The sequence below is a fragment of the Rattus norvegicus genome, chromosome 10, assembly GCF_036323735.1.
Source record: "Rattus norvegicus strain BN/NHsdMcwi chromosome 10, GRCr8, whole genome shotgun sequence".
In the NCBI taxonomy this organism is placed as follows: Eukaryota; Metazoa; Chordata; class Mammalia; order Rodentia; family Muridae; genus Rattus; species Rattus norvegicus.
Genome location: NC_086028.1, coordinates 54,070,984 through 54,085,244, shown reverse-complemented (window position 1 = coordinate 54,085,244; position 14,261 = coordinate 54,070,984). Strand labels below are relative to the sequence as shown.

Here is a 14,261-nt window from a genome sequence, read left to right as displayed (position 1 = left end):
CCACACGGTGGGTGCGGAGAATCGAATCCGGCTCCTTGCAAGAGCAACAAGTGCTTTAAAACACTGGACCGTCTCTCCGGACCCAAAACTAAATTAAAAGTTGGAAGGCAGAGGCAGCTGGATCTCTTGAGTTCAAGGCCAGCCTGATCTATAGACAGTTCTAGGACAGCCAGGGCTATACAGAGACCATGTCTCAAAAACCTAAAAATAAATAAATTTTGAAAAATTGAGATGCCTTTTTTCTACTTGTATTCTTTCTGCTATGAGTTTGTGTCTTGCATCCAGTTTTCTTTGGGGACGATTTTCTTACTAATTTTACTTTTTGAGACAGGACCTCGCTATGTGACCCTGGCTGACCTGAAACTCTCAATATAGACCAGACTGGTCTGGAACTGTCGAGATCCTCTGGTCTCCACCTGTCAAGTGCTGGGATTAAAGGCATGCGCCCCCTTGCCAGGCTCTACCTGATTCAGACGGATACAAACATAAGGCAACTAGGAATGTGTCCATGTGACTGCTAAAGAATTTGATTGTTGGGACCAATTTGACATCTTTATGTCTTTATTCTTAGTCGGAACACCGAGGTCGAGGTGTTACTACTTTACTAGTCGGAAGGCTTTCTTAGCTAAATCTGAAAGCTTGTCGCGCTAGTACAAAGGCCTGATGAACTGGACCGAATTGAAGATGACGAGGGGCTAAGCAAATGTGGAGAGATCCACTGTTGTTATTTAGAGAGAAAGGAATTGTCTGAACCAGTCACTGGAAAAGGGCATGGTGAATGTTGAAGGAGCATAAATAAACCACCTCGAGAAAGCCTAAGGATGCTCTCTGTAGAAGGCTCTGAGGCAGAGCTGCTGGGTTACCCTAGCAGAAATGCGTCACTAGAACCAGCAGATGGCGCTCTAAAGACAGCTCTTTACTGTTCATATTTCCATCCTAGTCCAAGGTCTTGTTGACATACCCAGAATGTTGAAATTGAACCGGGTGAGGAGAGCTTCCTAGTTCTAGCTTTTGACTCTTTACATCCAGGTGAAATTCTCAAAATCAAGAGCCCTGTGAAGTTTGGGGCTTGTTTTCCTATGCTTGCTTTGCTTTTGGACGCCCCTACAGGACCATCGTCAATTCAGTGTGCACCTGTGGTGGCCTCCAACTATGAAGAGCACGCCCATTCCCTGGTTTTCCTGTGAAAATGTGCGTTCTGATTCTATAGCTGTCGGGTGGGGCCCGATTCTACCTTTTAAACAAACTCCCTTTTTTGCGATGGCTCACGCTCAGAATTGAGTTAAGTGCACGCCCATTGTGCCAGGTCCTGTCTGCACCGCAGGAGGTGAGAGAGACTCACACCCAGGCTCTTCCTTTGAAGACTTTACAGCATCCAAGAGCAAACCTAACTCCGTTTGTTTGTGTGTTTGTTTGTGTGTTTGTTTGTTTGTTTGTTTGTTTTTGAGACAGGGTTTCTTTGTTTAGCCTTGGCTATCCTGGAACTAGTTCTGTAAATCAGGCTGGCCTCAAACTCACAGAGATCTGTTAAGGTGTTGAGATTAAAGCTGTGCACCACCAACACCTGGCTTCCTTTTATTGCTACTTTACTACTATTATTATTGTTATTGTTATTTTTGCTGTTGTTTTTGGTGGTGGTGGTGGTGATGTGTGTGTGTGTGTGTGTGTGTGTGTGTGTGTTATGTATGCCTTCAGAGGCCACAGAGGGCTGAGCTGAAGATGCAGGAGGTTATAAGTCACTATGTGGGGTCTGGAAACTGAGCCTCAGTCCTGTGGAAGAACAGCAAGTGCTCCTAACTGCTGAGCTCTCTCTCCAGCCCCAACACAATTTCGTAGATGCATGCAAACTTTGAATCCATCAACCGTGTGTCCTTGGGCGATTTTTGGGAACACATTGGGTGCCGGTTTTCAGATCTGTAAACGGGAACGCCCTCAGCATTGCAGAGTTCCTTGACGTTAAGTCAGAATTCGTAAAACCCTGCACAGTGCCTGGCGCACAGGGAAGCTCAGCGAGGCTTGGCAAACGGAGCCAGAGGAGCAGTTCTGGTGGAGAGGAAAGACACTGCAGGAAGCAAGGAGCAGGCCCTCATCCAGGAGAGCCTTTCTCAGCTGTCAGGATGGGGGCCGTCATCTGAGAAGAAGGGGGTCAGGGAGATGAGGGCAGAGAGCCAGGGGCTGGGCCGCTTGGTCAGCAGGTGATAAACATGAGTTGAGGGGGAGTTGGGTTTAGCAGGCTAAGCAGGTTTCACCTGAAGGTGGAGATGATGCGTAGCTGCGTGTGCGAAGGAGGCCTCCGGGCAGCTTGGCGGTTTTCAGCACCTTCCCCCTCTCTCCACCTCCTTTCTCTCTTGTTTTATGAGATAAGGTTTCTCCATGTAATCCTACTTGTCCTGGAACTTACTCTGTAGACCAGGCTAGCCTCAAACTCAGGTCCACCTGCCTCTGCCTCCCATGTGCTGAGATTAAATGTGTGGCATCACCACCACCTGACTAGGTAGGCATACACCCCTTTCCCACTTCAGAGCTTCTGGGGGTTGTGAGAACAGCTTTTAGAATCTTTTTTTTTTTTAAATTCATTCATTTATTATATATAAGTACACTGTAGCTGTCTTCAGATACACCAGAAGAGGGCATTGGATCTCTTTACAGATGGTTGTGAGCCACCATGTGGTTGCTGGGAATTGAACTCAGGACCTCTGGAAGAGTAGTCGGGTGCTCTTAACCGCTGAGCCATCTCTCCAGTCCGAGAACAGCTTTTAAAGCATGCCAGGGTGGCCCTGTTTTGCTTTCACGCAAAGCTTTGCCTCGACCTTCAAGACCCTAGACCTATTGCTATGGATTCCTCGGCTCAGGTACGGCTTGTCTATGTGCTTTTTTGTGTGGATTTGTTTGACATGACCACAGCCATCTTGAGTCATAACCACCGTGATTGCTCCTGAGTAACCCAGGCTGGTTTTTCCTGTATGGTCTCTCCCAGCAAACCACAACTAGATAAAACCATTAAAGTCAAATATGGGGCTTTGACCAACCAGACCCTGGCCCCAGGAATGTACCCGACTCTTTGATATTAAGTTATGATACACCAGGTACATTCCAGCCAGAATGAAGTCACTTTTGTCCCAGCCCATAAGTACACTCCTCTTTCTGACCCAGATTGCCACTGTAGTTTGTTTTTCTGACACTCAAGACTATACTTCCTTAGTAAGTCCTACAGTAAATCCCTCTCTCTGTAACCCTACATGCCTGCCTATTTGTCTGTGGTATCCTGTCCCCTTGAGGCCACTTCTCACAGTCTAGGACTGGGTTTAAATAGGATGTTTCCATCGGATGGCCAAGATCCACAAATATTTATAGACTCCCAGGACTTGCTGGCCCCTCCTAGGCACATAGAGACAAGTACGCACAACGCCTGCCTTCTCTGGGTTAACCTTGGAAAGAAAGACACCCTTATGGGAAATGACTTCTCAGTGGAGGTCCCTGTTTTATATTGTTAAAATGGAAAAGGCATTGTTATTTTGTTTCCCATTAGATGGACATTTGTAGACTAAACATGAGCAGGCAGTAACTTTAACATGTTATCAGTGCCTATTCTGATCAGTGGTTCCTGCTCTATTTGGTAAGACTAATGGGCATGGGAGGACTGCGGTCACTGTGGAGGCAAGAGATGTGGACGGCTCACATGATCTGATAAAGACTTAGGGAGTGGAGCAGCCTTTCCAAGGCAGACAGGGGACAATTCTGACAACTCAAGTGACTCACTGGATCTCGGGACTTATATAGAGCTAGTTAAACACATTATCCCAGCTGAGCCACAAATGATGCCGGGAGTCAGTCAGTACTGGTGTTATCTACAAGTGTGAAAACGAGGCTCAATGATGAAAAGTCTAAGCTATCTGACGTTAAGATTGTGTCCTCTTTTCTCTCCGTGGTTTGTTTTAACTTTCAGTACTGGGCACAGAACCCAGGGCCTTACGTGGGCTAGGCAAGTAGTGTACCATTGAGCCAGACCTACCCACCTCCTAATCTGAGCTCTCACTTGCTGTGTTATTGCACCAGCGTAGGCATGAAAGCGTTGGCGCCTGTATTTCCTCCACTAAATTAGTTAGATGGCTTTCTCAGGGACAGAGGCCAGAAGTGGGTGAGAGGACCACAGTTCACACGCAGGCAGCAGAGGTGAGAGCCTTGAAGCACAGGCTGAGAAGCTACAACTGGCATTTTTTACTCCTTCCTCAAGCTCCCAGGTCTTGCTCAACTGCCCTGAGTAACAAGGCTGTCAGGGTTGCCTCACTTCTTGACAGTAGGCCCCAGCCTTCCTGGCTCAAACCCACTTCCTGTCCCCGAGTCTCTTTTGTCAGACATGAGTGAGTCTCATTCTTCCTGTTGACCTCTGCTTTGTCCCAGCTGGCCCCAGGTGGTCCCCACGTGCTGCTGTGAACCAGATCAGCTGAGGACCCAAGACACAGGTGCCTTGTGACTTTGGGGAATTGGAATGAGGGGAAAGGATGAGTGGGGGCCTCAGCCTGGCCTGAGAGACACCAGAATGGAGGCTTCTGGTGTCAGGACCCTTTCTTGTCCATATGGTGGCCAGTTTGGACAGAGGTGATTATGTTCCTGTGATAGGTGACACTAGGTGTTTGCTATGGTGCCTTTTTCTGAAAACTCGGTATCTTCCCTCATCTGGATTCTGATCACCTTGATTTGGTTTTTATTTCCTGGCTGCCTGCTAGTATTTCTTGGGCAGGGGAGCTCTTTGGGTTCAGACAAGTTTATCTGGGGCTGATGAAGAGACAGGGTGAGGCAATGATGTCATGCCAGACTGAACAAGTGAGGGGCTTGTTTTGAAGTCTTGGCTGCTTCTAAATAGCTCAACTCCTGATGAGCCAGCAGCTTCCTTCATTCTGTCTTGTCTATGGATGGCGAAGTATTTTTATTTGATTTGAACTTGTATAGCGCTGGTAGGACTATGGCTATGAAAGTGCGTCCTAGACTGTCATGAGGTTGTGTTTCTTAAGGCTTGGGGCTCTCTTTATTTTAATTTCTAAATGGAACTAGACATATTCTTTCACGATAATATCTTATTTGATAGAATACAAGCTATGCGTGCAGAGATGCTGGAAATCTTTGTATAAGTATATCCCCAAATATGAACCCTTTGACATACAAACTTAGACATTTTATCTATTTTTAAGTGTGTGTGTGTGGGTGTATATGTGCACACAACCGTGGGTTCCCTTAGAGACTAGACATCTGAATCCCCTGGGACTGGTTGTGAGCCTCTGTGTGAGAAACCCAGTGCTCTGTAAGAACAGACGTTCTCTTAGCCATTGAGCCATCTCTCCAGCCCCCCAATCCCCTTCGAGACAGGGTCTTACATCTATAAGTCTTGGCTGGTCTAGAATTTGCTATGCGCACCAGGTTGGCCTTGGGTGTGTCTGGGTGCTAGAGTCACAGCTATGTTCAGTCTCACCCACTCCCAACAACCTTGCCTGGCCTCAAAAATCCACATTCTTTTTGAGACAAGGCGTTATGTTGACCTTGAACCCCTGCTCCTCCTGTGTACACCCACCCAGTGTGAGGGTTACAGGAATGAGCCATCACACCCCGCTGACATACACACTTTCAATAAGTTTTTTAATGTTGAATTCTATTTACCGTCCTATAACTTCTTTGCATTTAATGTCTTCTGAGTCACCGTGTGCTGATTCACAAGTACCCACCCTGTCCTCTGGACTGCTGCACAGTGTCCCTAGGTGGATGCACCATGGCTTGTTAAAGTAGACTCCCATTAGTGGGTAGTGATAGGCTTTCAGTTTGGGTCTATAAACGTAAGCAGCACTTCGGAAAACACCATTAAACATACAATCTTCACACACCAGGTCTGGCGTTTCCTCAGAATGAATTGTTAGGAGATAGATCATTGGGTGGAAAGGTATATAATCTTGTAAAATATATACACACACACACATATATATATAGACATCATACATACACACACATATATACATATATACACACAAACACACATATATATACATCATACATACACACACATATATACATATATACACACAAACACACACATATATATACATATATATACATACATACATACACACACACACACACACACACACACACACACACACACACACAGTCTTACTGGTTTGTTCAGATTTCATTAAGAAAGGTCATATTGGGCTGGAGAGCTGGCCCCATGGTTAAGAACTTGCTGCTCTTTCAGAGGACTGGGCTTGTTCCCAGCACCCACGAGGAGGTTAACTACCATCTATCTACAGTTCCATTTCTAGGGATACGATGTCCTCATCTGGCTTCCATGGGCACCAGGCATACTAGTGTGCACAGACATACATGGGGGCAAAACTTCCATACACACAAAAGATTCAAACTTAAAAAATAAGTCATACTATTTAAATTTAACATCTGCGTTTATTAAAAGCAGCACGAAGCTTACACTGGAAGATAACACCTCCTTGTTCTCTTCCCCCTTTCCAACTTTTCTTATTTATTTATTTATTTATTTATTTATTTATCTATTTATTTATTTATTTATTTATTTTTTGGTTCTTTTTTTCGGAGCTGGGGACCGAACCCAGGGCCTTGCGCTTCCTAGGCAAGCGCTCTGCCCCTGAGCTAAATCCCCAACCCTCCAACTTTTCTTTACCAGAGATAATAGTCGAAATTATTTTCTTTGTATTTCCAAATTAAGTGTCTATGTGACCTGTATAATTCGATCACTCCTTCCTTCCTTCTTCCTCCTTCCCTCTCTCTCCCTCCCTCTCTCCCTCCCTCCCTCCCACCTTCTTCCCTCTTTCCCTCCCTCCATCCTTCCTTCCTTCCCTCCCTCCTTCCCTCCTTCCTTTTCCTTTCTTTCTTAGACACAGCTTCATGTGTAGTCTTGGCTGGTGTGGAACTTGCTATGTAGACCAGGCTGGCCTCAGACTCACAGAGATGCCTCTGTCTCTGTGCTGGGATTAAAGGCATGTGCCACAATGCCTGGCCTATGTGGCTGTATTTTAGTATTTTGTTAATAAAAGGGAAAGATGCAGTATCCATCTGTCAGATACCCACATTATTGTTCCCACCCTCCTGGTAGGATGACTTAGTTAATGCTTGTGTTGATGCCGAGTACAGCATGCTGTGACTGTCGCTATTCTCTGAACTGTGCAGAGGGCGAAAGGTTGATGATGGTGGTAGTGGTGTTCCTTTTCTTTATTTAATTTTTTTGCTCCTGGAATTGATAGAAGCCTCAAGGCGTTTTTTTTTTTTTTTGTTATTGTGATTATTTTTTATTTGTGTGTGCGTGTGTGTCTTTTGTGGATGTCTAGGTTTTCTGGCTTTTGGGCCTGTGTGATGGGTGCTCAGATCTGGTTGAGGCTATGGTTGGAAGATCCGTTGAAGAGTTCTCTGTCCTGCTGCCTGGAGGAGGTTGTCAGGACTGGGAGGCTACCCAGGGCAGAGGGTGAACTATCCTGGGCTGGGAGGAGTCCTTTCTCCTCAGACCCCCTTTCTCTTTATGGTGAAGTGACCTAACTGCTCCTTCCGGTTCCTCCTTCTCACCTTCTCCTGTTGGGGTGGGGGTGAAGCAATGCTTTGGTTTGCCTACTCCCTGGACTGTGAACTCTGTGTCTAAATGCTCTGTAAACACACTACCTTCAACACATCGTCCTTTCTTTAGCCCTTTTCATATGGTTGCTGAAGCAGCTACAACTTCTACCTCATGAACCTTCCTGTAGTTCAGAGGCACAGCACGCTTCCTCTGGTTAGCATCTCGCTTTCAGTTTCCTCTGACTGTTGTATGGCTTTGAGCCTTGTAAGAGTGTGTGTGTGTGTGTGTGTGTGTGTGTGTGTGTGTGTGTGTGTGTGTGTGCATCTCTCTCTTTGTTTTTGTTTGTCTGTTTATGAGACAAGCTCTCTCTATGCAGCCCTGGCTATCTGCCCTGGAATTCTCAATGTAGACCAGGTAGTTTTGAACTCTCAGAGATTTGCCTGCCTCTGCCTCTCAAATGCTGGGACTATAAGCGTGTGCTCCCACCATGTGGACATCTCTTGTCCAGAGCTCTGCTTTGTTATGTTGTGTTCTTTGTAATGCTCGCTTTGATGGGAAGAAGTGATGGTGTGTGCACTCATCCTAGGATGGTGGCCAGAGTGGCTACAGCACGTTTTCACTTGAAGGGCCTCTCTCTCTCTCTCTTTTTCTTTTTTCTTTTTTCTTTTTTTTTTCCGGAGCTGGGGACGGTCTCTCTCTCTCTTTTTTTTTTTTTAAAGATTGAGTACATTGTAGTTGTCTTCAGACGCACCAGAAGAGGGCATCAGATCCCATTACAGATGGTTGTGAGCCACCATGTGGTTGCTGGGAATTTGAACTCAGGACCTCTGGAAGAGCAGTCAGTGCTCTTAACCGCTGAGCCATTTTTCTTGATCTTTTTTTCTATCTCTTTCTTTCTCCCTCTCCTTCCTTCCTTCCCTTCTCCCTTTCTTCTTTCTTTCTTCCCTTCCCCCTCTCTTCCTCCTCCACCTCTCTGCTGGGTCTCATTATGAAGCTCCAGCTGCCCTGAAATTAGCTCTACAGATCGGGCTCAAACTCAGAGCCAGGTTCGGTTCCTCTGACTCCTGAGTGGGCCAAATGGCTTGCCTACCTGCCTTCCTGCCTGCCTGCCTTCCTTACTTCCTTCCCTCCTTCCCTCCTTCCCTCCTTCCCTCCTTCCCTCCTTCCCTCCTTCCTTTTTCTTTTTTGGGGATTCAAGAGGGTTGGATAGGGTTTCTCTGTGTAGTCCTGGCTGTCCTAGAACTCACTCTGTAGACCAGGCTGACCTGTACTTGGAGATCTACCTGCCTCTGCTTCCTAAATGCTGGAATTAAAGGTGTGCCCCACCACTGCTCCCACCTTACTCTTGGAATTGCACCTAGAACCTAGTCAAGGTTTCCAACACTTAGTTATAATCCCATCCCTTTCTTCTATGTTCAGAACTCAGGGACCAGGCTTCAGAAACCAGCACCTCCTAGTGTCCTGTCTATAGATTGTTTATTTTTTTGTCCCTAAGTTTATGAAACTAATGTGGGTTCATTGTTGAAAGCAGAAAGCATAGACAAATACACACAAAATTACAAAACAGCTGGTACTGAGCTTCTCACCACAGCCTTTTCTCCCTGTAGGTCTATATCACTAAAAACAGAAGTGGAGGCATTCTCTTGATAAGTCTATCATCACCCACAGTCTGTAGCATAATTTCTAGTGACTGTACAGTACCTATTTACATAAATATGAACATTAGTCTAGCTGATTCCATATTGATGGATAGATTCTTCCTTTTAAAAATAGATTTTTATTAATTGTGTCTATGCGTGTGTCTAAGCATGAGTATGCCAGTGACCATAGAGGCCAGAAGAAAGTGTTGGATCCCCTGGTGCTACAGTCAGTGGTCACTGTGAGCTACAAATGTGGGTGCCGGGGGAGAGGGGGTCCTCTGCAAGGGCAGTATGTGATCTTAACCACCGAGCCTTCTCTTCAGTTCCATTTTTTTTAAAAATCATGTGTGTATGTACATCTCCATGTAGATTTGTGCCTGTCAGAGTGCAGGTGTCATGGAATCTAGCAGAGAGGCTTAGATCACCTGGAGCTGGAGTAGTGAGTTACTTGACTTGGGTACAGAGAACTGGGTTCTGGTTCTCTGCAAGAGTGGTGTCATGCTCTCCAACTGCTGAACCATCCTTCCACCCCGGGACTCTCAGTCTCTGCTAAGATTTCCATTAACAAGTGTCTTGTGACCTCGCCTAATCATGTTTCTGTTAAGCAACTGCTGAGTCTGTTTTTTGGAGGTAAACTTCAATCCTTTTCCTGTTAAATTACTACTAACTCCAGGGGCTGGGGAGATGGCTTAGCAGTTAAGAGCACTTGTTGCTCTGGTAAAGAACCCGAGTTTGATTCCCATCCCTTGCACGATGGCTTGCAAACACCTGTATTTCCAGTTTCAGGGGATCTGATGCCATTTTCTTACCTCCTCAAGCATGGAACATGCATGTGCACATACATACATGCAGGCAAAAATCCTCACACATAAAGTGAGTACATCTAAAATAATATTCTAACACACTTATTCCTAATTCCAAATTAATGGATGTAGATTATGGAGGTTTTCTAGCACATCCACATTCTTTCCTGTGTCAGAGGGAAGCCTAGAGAGGGGTCAGCCTGGGAATGCCTTTGCTACCCCACAGCTTTTCTTTTGCATGGAAATGATAAAGGGCAAAGGCACCAGGGGACGAGTGATGCACACAGAGAAGGAAGTGCCTGAGCATGCGGCTGAAGAAAGCATAGCTGAGCCACGTGCAGTGGCGAACGCTTTGACCCCTAGCACTTGGGAGGCAGAATTAGGTGGGTCTCTGTGAAGTGGAGGCTAGCCTGGTCTAAATAGTGAGTTCCAGGCTAGTTAGGGCTACATAGACCCTCAATAATACAAACCGAGCTAAACTAAACCAAACCAACCAACCAACCAACCAACCTAAAAAAAAAAAAAATCAACCAACCAAACCAACTAACCAAATAACCAACCAACCAACCAAACAAGCAAACAAACAAAACAAACAACAAAAGAAAAGAAAGAAAGAAGTCATAACTCCAAAGAGAGGAAGTCTGAAGAAAGGGACTGGTCTGAGGTTGATGGTCTGAATTCTGTCCCCAAGTCTGCTAACTTCATGCCACTGGGCAGGTCGGCCAATGTCCTGGTGTTGTCATTTGTCTGATGAGCCCCATGTCTCCTGGTATTTCTGAAGTGCTCTGAAGATCAACTTTGTCGTAGTCATCTCTTCTGACACTGAGTCCTCTGATCTGTAAAGTGAGGCACTAATCTGTATTCCATGGGTTTGGTGTGAACTGATATCCGCAGCAGCTACCTCAGGGTCCAATCCATAGCAGGCATCCAATACCTGATAGTTATTTTTATTATATGCTGAGTGTTATGTAAGATGAGGATAATTATGTCATCCCACATAGAAAGAACGCTGTCTTCTCAACTCTGGTTTCGAAGTTCAAGTTGCAGCTGGGAAAGATGCCAAGGGGCAGAGTACAAAGTCACCACTGGCTGATGACCTCCCTTTTCAGCTCAGTCTTCCCTAGGATCTGGCTGCTGTCCAGATGTGGGTCAGGTAAACAGGCTACTGTTGAACACAGATAAGTCAGATCTCCAGATATGGGTCGGCAGGGGAAACAATAGGAAACCCCACTCCTGGAACAGAAAACAAAGCTCTGGGTATCGGTGAGTGTAACAAAGGGAAGTAACCCAGGGCTTATCCGAGTCACGGATGCCTGGGGTGCTCATCAGAAAAGCTGACGTAATTTCAAGGTATGATTAATAAGTACTGGGACAGGAGGGAGAAGTTATGGGGGTGGCTGAGGTTTTGTTGGTGTGGATTCTCGGACAGACTAATTTTTTCTGTAAGACCATGAAGCTGGATTCTATTTATGGTCCCTGAAGGATGGTCTCTTGTCCTACTGGTGGCATGTGAAGTGCTTTTGATGGTGCAGAGATGAGCACTGGAAACCTTGATGGTTACGTATTGCTTTTCTCAGGTCCAGGCGATAGGATTGTTGTCAGCTCCCTGGCTTCATCGATGTGCCAGGAGGAGGCCAAGGTGGGATTTAAGTTCATTTTTAGACAGTGAGTCAATTTAAAGAGGATATTCAGAAATGGCAGATGTGGGAGGCAGACTAATAACTCCTCAAGGACGTCAGTGCCCTCGTCCTCAGACCTGCATGTTACTGTGCACATCAAAAGGGACTTGGCACATATGATTAAGTATTTTGAGATGGGAAGATTAGATTAGATGTGTAGACCCAGCATAGTCTGAGAAGAGATGAAGGAGGTTCAATATCAGTCTATGGAAGCAGGCTATAAGGTGATATGCCCCAAGCCTATGCAGTGGCCTCTAGAAATCAGGAGAACCAAGGATCTGATTCTTCCCCTGTAACCTCAGAAGAGCCAATACCTTGATTTTATAGCCATATACACTTCATTTGGAATCTCTGACTTCCAGAAGTAAAAGAGAATACGTACGCATTGTTTGAAGCCACCCCATTTGAGATCATCTGCTACCATAGCCACAGGAAATGAATACACTGAGTGTAAGAGGGACCTAAAGTGATACGTTCTGCAAGTTCAGCATTTTCCTAGGGCAGAGGAATGGGCATTGGCCACTTAACTCATCCATCTAGGAGGCTGGCCCAGCCATCATGTCTGGCAGTCTGGTCAAAAGTAGGGAGGGCCCCCATTCCTACAAGGAGACTGCTTGGATAGGTGACATAATGGGTCCTGACTCATGGACACTGTCAACATCTGTCATTTACTTCAGCCTGCTCGGTTTGTAGATAGACTTCGATACCCAGAAATGGGAAGTAACCTAGCAAAGTCACCAGCAATGGGGCCGGTTAGGCCAGGATGAAAAAAATGGATCTGTTCCCCAGGCAGGAATAAGGAGTAACTGTGCAGAGACATGCCTGGGTTCCCACGAGAGGGTGGGGAACCTTGTTGAGGGGTGAGGCCTATGTCTGGGGGTGGCTTTCACCACCTTTTGACCACCTCTGTGTGTCTTGGCCTCTGGTTCTCATGTCCCTCCCTCTTCTATCTTTGAACCAGAGTTTAATAGCCATTCTGTTAACATGTCATCTTCAGAAAATAGCCGAAACAGTGAGGTCCCAGGGCAAGGGCTCCTCTGCTGCCCTTCACCCCGGTCTGAGTCTGGAGTGCTGCTCTTTTGCCTGCTCCCTCTGCAGATGCTGATTTTCTTTTTATAGAAAGGACATTCTTCTGCGGTGAACATGAAACCTGGAATGCTTCATTTCCGCAGCTCAGCGTGGGGAATCAAAGTTGGCTTCTGTGGTAGGAACACTCCTGCATAAAGCCAGATTCCTAGTTTTGAGCAGAAACTGTTCTCCATATAATGCTTTTAATCCCAGGAATTGGGAGGTAGGCAGAGCTCTTTGAGTTCCAGGTTAGCCTGGTCTACAGAGTGAGACCTTATCTCAAAACCAAACCAAACAAACAAACACGCCAAAATATTGTAGGGTGGAAATTTTGCATCTTTAGAATGAGCATATTAGTTATATGCATATGAGATGAGGCACACATACCCCAGGTTGGGAGCTATGGAAGCAGGGTGGGAATTCTTATGAGTCAAGCAGAAGAACTGGGAAACTTCCCAGGGAAACTCTGGACCGTGGAGGCTTCTGTGTTTTAGAAAAAGATAGAGAAGAGGTATGTTTGGTGGAGGAGCATGGTGCGGGGGGGAAGGGGTGCCTTTGCGGGGGGGGGGGCATGCTGAGGCATCCCTTACCCCCTGAGGTGCCAGCCACATGACAGTATAGAATAGAGTATAGAATAGAGTTTACTCAGGGCATGGGGTGGGGATTTGAGACAGAGGGAGAGGGAGAGAGAGAGAAAGGGGGAGAGAGAGGGGAGAGCACGTGGAGAGAGAGAAGGGGGAATGGAATGGGGAAAGGGGGAAAGAAGGTAAGGGATCAGGAGCAAGGGGAAAAGAGAAGAGCGCAAGAACAAGAGGGGGAGGGGGAGCAGCCCCTTTTATAGTGAGTCTGGCACACCAGGCTGTTGCCAGGTAACTGAGGGGCGGAGCCTAGGCTAAATGCCAATAGAGGCCCAGGCCACTGTTGTGCCTATCGCAGTCACCCAGTCACCGGGCTCAAAGGGTGCAGTTTGCGGTTTGTTTTGTTTTGAGACAGAGACTTGTCTTGCAGCTTTAGACTTAGTCCTGACGCCTCTGCCCCCTGACTGCTTCGATTACAAGTGTGCACCAGCAACAGCTGGCTCAAAGACTACGTTTAAGAAAGAAAAGAAAGAAAAGAAAGAAAAGCCCTAAATCCATCCCTTTAGGAAACTGCAAGGAATGTAGAGGAAATGAGTATACTCTAAGTTTAAATACAGTATTGCTCTATATGACAATGAAAACATTACTCACTTAATATATGTTTGTCAAAATGCAGAAAGAAAGGGGGGGTGAGAAAGAGCAGGAAGGAGTGGGGGAGCCAGTGGTACTCACATTCTTTTGTGTGTTTTTCTAGGTTAAAATGGAATCCTATGCATATTAACTGCTTCTTTCCTTTAACTGAACATTGGGGCCATTTTCATTGTTAATATTCTTCTGTAACATTATTGTTTATTAGCACATTATTCAGCCTGGCTATCACATGATTCCACTTCATCAATGCTTCTTTCTTTCGGTAAAAAAAAAAA

General features: G+C 46.0%; 1 protein-coding gene across 2 annotated transcripts in view; it reads left to right on the top strand.

The window, feature by feature from the left end:
• Window positions 1–4,335: 4,335 nt before the first annotated feature.
• Ndel1 (nudE neurodevelopment protein 1-like 1) overlaps window positions 4,336–14,261 on the top strand; it is a 79,475-nt gene continuing 69,549 nt past the window's right edge. The window contains exon 1 of one of the 2 annotated variants that reach the window (XM_039085116.2): window positions 4,336–4,463. The gene's annotated coding sequence lies outside the window, so the exon portion shown is untranslated. The remainder of the gene's footprint in view (window positions 4,464–14,261) is intronic. The other variant, XM_063268360.1, reaches the window with a different exon arrangement.